We start from the raw sequence: 3,746 nt of genomic DNA on the forward strand, positions 1-3,746 counted from the left end.
GCACAGTCACTCCCCAGCCCCTTCTCCTCCATTTCTCCATCCTGTTGGGATTTGGGGCACCCATGCACACATGTTCAGAGTGTTTTTCAAGCCGCTGTGGTTGAGATTCAAACAGCTTAGTCGACCATGTAGGATCCGGCTCTCTTCACCACCAGGCCATGGGGACAGCCCAAGATGACTAGACGCTGAAAGATTGAAGATTGACGTCGATACATTCAGCAGGGGAAAGACGTGGGTGGTGCCGGTAGAGCTGCAGAGCAGCGAGCGTGTGTCTGTAGCCGTAATAATCGCACCTGCTGTGGTGGGCTGGAAAACGGGGCCCCCAAGATGCCCAGAATCTGCCTATGTGACCTTACATGGCCAGAGGGACTGTTGAGAGGTGAAGTTGAGGATGGGAGATTGTCTTGGAGGAGCCAAGGGGGGCAACTTAATCATAGGATTTTTACGTGAGGGAGGTGGCAGCGTGATGGCAGAGAGTGTGCGGGCGGAGGCAGAGAGAGGAGCACTGCGGCCACCAGTCCAGGACCGCCGGAGCTGCTGGGAACTAGAAGAGGTGAGGGGCAGATTCTCCCTGGAGCCCCCGACGGAGCACGTCCGGATGACGTCACGATTCGGACTTCTGGCCTCCAGAACTGCGCAAGAACGAATGTCTGCTTTGTTTCCTTTCTTTCCTTCGTGACAGAAAGAGAGAGTGAGAGAGACCCTCACCTGGGCTCTCATGCCAGGATCCACCCTGGCCTCATCCAGCTCCAATCACAAGCACATTGTGTGCCCAGTGTGCCCCGGGAGATCCCCGGAATCTGCCCCTGTGGTCATCCTTACAGAGTGTTTCACTATTGTTTTGCCACTGTCTGGCTCCATATACTTTTTTTTTTTTAAGAATAATTTATTTGGGTCCAGCAGGTGGCATGGTGGTTAAGGTGCTGGACTCCCACATGGCCGACTATGGTTCGAGTCCTGGACCTGGTGGCTGGCTTTCTCACTTTCCCTCTCTCTCTCTTGCTCTCTCTCTGGTGAGCGCACATGCCAATATCAAATTAAAATAATAATAATAATAATAATAGATAAATAAATTTAAAAATGAATTATTTATTTGGGGGACCAGCAGGTGGCATTGTGGTTAAAGGCACTGAATTCTCACATGGTTGATGGTAGTTCATGTCCCAGCCCTGGCAGCTTGCTTTCTCCCTTTGTATCTCTGTCTTTTTCTGGTCAAATTAAAAAATTATAACAAATGGAATTAAATAATTAAATATTCTTTTAAAAAAGAATTATTTATTTGGGGCCAGCAGATGGCATACTGGTTGAGGTGCTGAACTCCCACATTCTTGGCCACGGTTCGAGTCCCGGATCTGGTGGCTTAAAACACATCAGGTGTTTGTGCGTGCCCAAAATTCCAGGAAGAGACTGGAAGAGAAAAGATTGTGGTGTGGCAATCCCTCCCAGGTGGGGGGGTGATTTCTCACTTTCTCTTTGGTTCTGTCTCTCTGGAAAGCACATGTACCCTATAGTAAAAAAATCTGTCTCAAAAAAGAATTATTTATTTACAGGGGACCAGCAGTTAGCGTAATGACTATGTTGCTGGACTCCCATGTAGTCAACCGTGGTTCGTGTCCCGGACCTGGTGGCTTAAAACTCACGCCGGGCGCGTGTGCATGCATGCCCAAGATCCTGAGAGGAGAATGGAGGAGAAGGGATTGCAGAGTGGCCATCCCCCCTGGGGGGTGATTTCTCGCTTTCTGTCTCTCTGTCTCTGTCTGTCTGGCAAGTGCACACACCCTATAGCAAAAGCCTCTCAAAAAAAAATTTAAGAAAAAGAAAAAAAGAATTATTATTTAGATTTTATCATTATTTTAAAATTTGCTATAGGACATGTATGAGAGAGACAGAGAAAGCGAAAAAGCAAGCTGCCAGGTCTGGAACTTGAACAGTGGTCGACCATGTGGGAGTCCAGAGCCTTAACCACGCTATCTGCTGCCCCACCCCCACCAATCTGTTGTTTTAAGCTGCCCATTTTGGGGTCATTTGTCACAGTGGCTTCAGGAAAGTAATTTAGAGTCTCCTGTGCCCCAGGTTCTGGCAGGGCTCAGCCTAGAATGAGATACAGACACATTTCCAAGTCAGGTGACTGAGGCTCCTGGAGGGCTGGTCTGCCTCCGCCCACTTCAAAACTCTAGGGGAGAGACCAGCAGTTGGCATAATGGCTATGTCGTTGGACTCCCACATAGTTGACTGCAGTTCGAGTCCCGGACCCGGTGGCTTAAATTCACTCTGGGCGCGTGTGCTTGCGTGCCCAAGATCCCGAGAGGAGAATGGAGGAGAAGGGATTGCGGCATGGCCATCCCCCCTGGGGGGTGATTTCTGGCTTTCTGTCTCTCTGTCTCTGTCTTTCTGGTGAGCACACACGCCCTATAGCAAAAAAAACCCCTCTCAACAACAACAAAACTTTAGGGGAGAGATTTAACAGCAAAATGGACTCAGCTATGGGGGCCACCCTCACGAACATGCTTGGCCTCTCTGAGCCTCAGAACCTGGCTGGCAGAATTGGGGAGTGTGTCACAATTCCTGAATCCCAGGTGTGGAAGCCAGCTAGATTTTCGAGCTTTTCCCAGAGGCCTGGGGTCCTAGAAGGAAGGTGGGAGGCAGCCTCCATGACTGCCAAGTCCAGGGTGGGGCGAGCCTCCAAAGGGTGAAAGCCCCTTTCAACTGGCTGTCTCTTTCTTCTTCTTCTTTTTTTTTTAATTAAAAAGTTGTACTTATTTTATCAATAAAATAGAACACATGTGTGTACATCACATACACACACACACACACACACACACACACTCCCTTCCTGGGTCTGGGCATGCTGCCACCCCCTTTCCCCAGCCTTCCCCTTTCCCCAGCCTTCCAGCTCCAGGGATCTCTGGCGGGCTCACATGCCGGGCATATTTCAGCTCCACCAGGCTGACACGAACCGAACCGGGTTCTGAGCCCCGGTCGGCCTCAGGCCCCCAGCACTGCAGCTGGGACCCGCCCTCAGTTCTCCTAGCTCTGGCTTCCCTCCCTGACTGGAAGCGCTCCTAGCGCCCCTGGGTGAGTGCCCCAGGGAGGGAGCCCAGCCACCCAGCCTAGTGGCAGACCAATGAGCGCCTTAGAAAAGGCGGGTCATTTCCTCCCTGTGATCTGCATCTTTCCTGGAGACTATAAAAACCACAGCCTGTGGGCAGGAGGGAGCTTTGACCACTGGGAGTCCAGAGGGAGCGACCTGCCACCCTCCAGGAGCGGGGAGCTCTGAACATGGTGAGTCTCCGAGGGGAACCCTCGCAGGTGTTAGGAGCTGTCCAGGATGGTAAACTTGGCCGGGCGGAGAGATGAGGCCCTCTCCTGGAGCGCACAGAAACTTGACGGAGGGACGAGAGAGCTTGACCGTCCCGTCCCGATGGTGCAAAATAACGCCCGGCCCCGCCCCGCGGCAAGAGCCGGCCAGAGACAAGAATGAGGAACAGGCAAAAAAGAAAAAGAAAAGTTAACAGGTTAAAGGAGATCTAGGGGCACGTAGCTTAGGTGAACAAAGGGTCTAAAACAGGATAAAAAGGGAGCTCGGAAAGGGGGTGGAGCGGCGGGGGGGCGGCTGGTGGCTGCCTCCCTGGGCACCGGCTGTCCCTCCTTCTATCTCGGCGGCCCTCAGGGAGGGCTCGGCCCGTCTCCTCGTCCATCGGTTCTTGGCTGCACCCCGAGGCGCCGCCTCCTATTCCTCATCCACC

The sequence above is a fragment of the Tupaia chinensis genome, unplaced genomic scaffold (genome assembly GCF_000334495.1).
Source record: "Tupaia chinensis unplaced genomic scaffold, TupChi_1.0 Scaffold000067_1, whole genome shotgun sequence".
Lineage (NCBI taxonomy): Eukaryota > Metazoa > Chordata > Mammalia > Scandentia > Tupaiidae > Tupaia > Tupaia belangeri.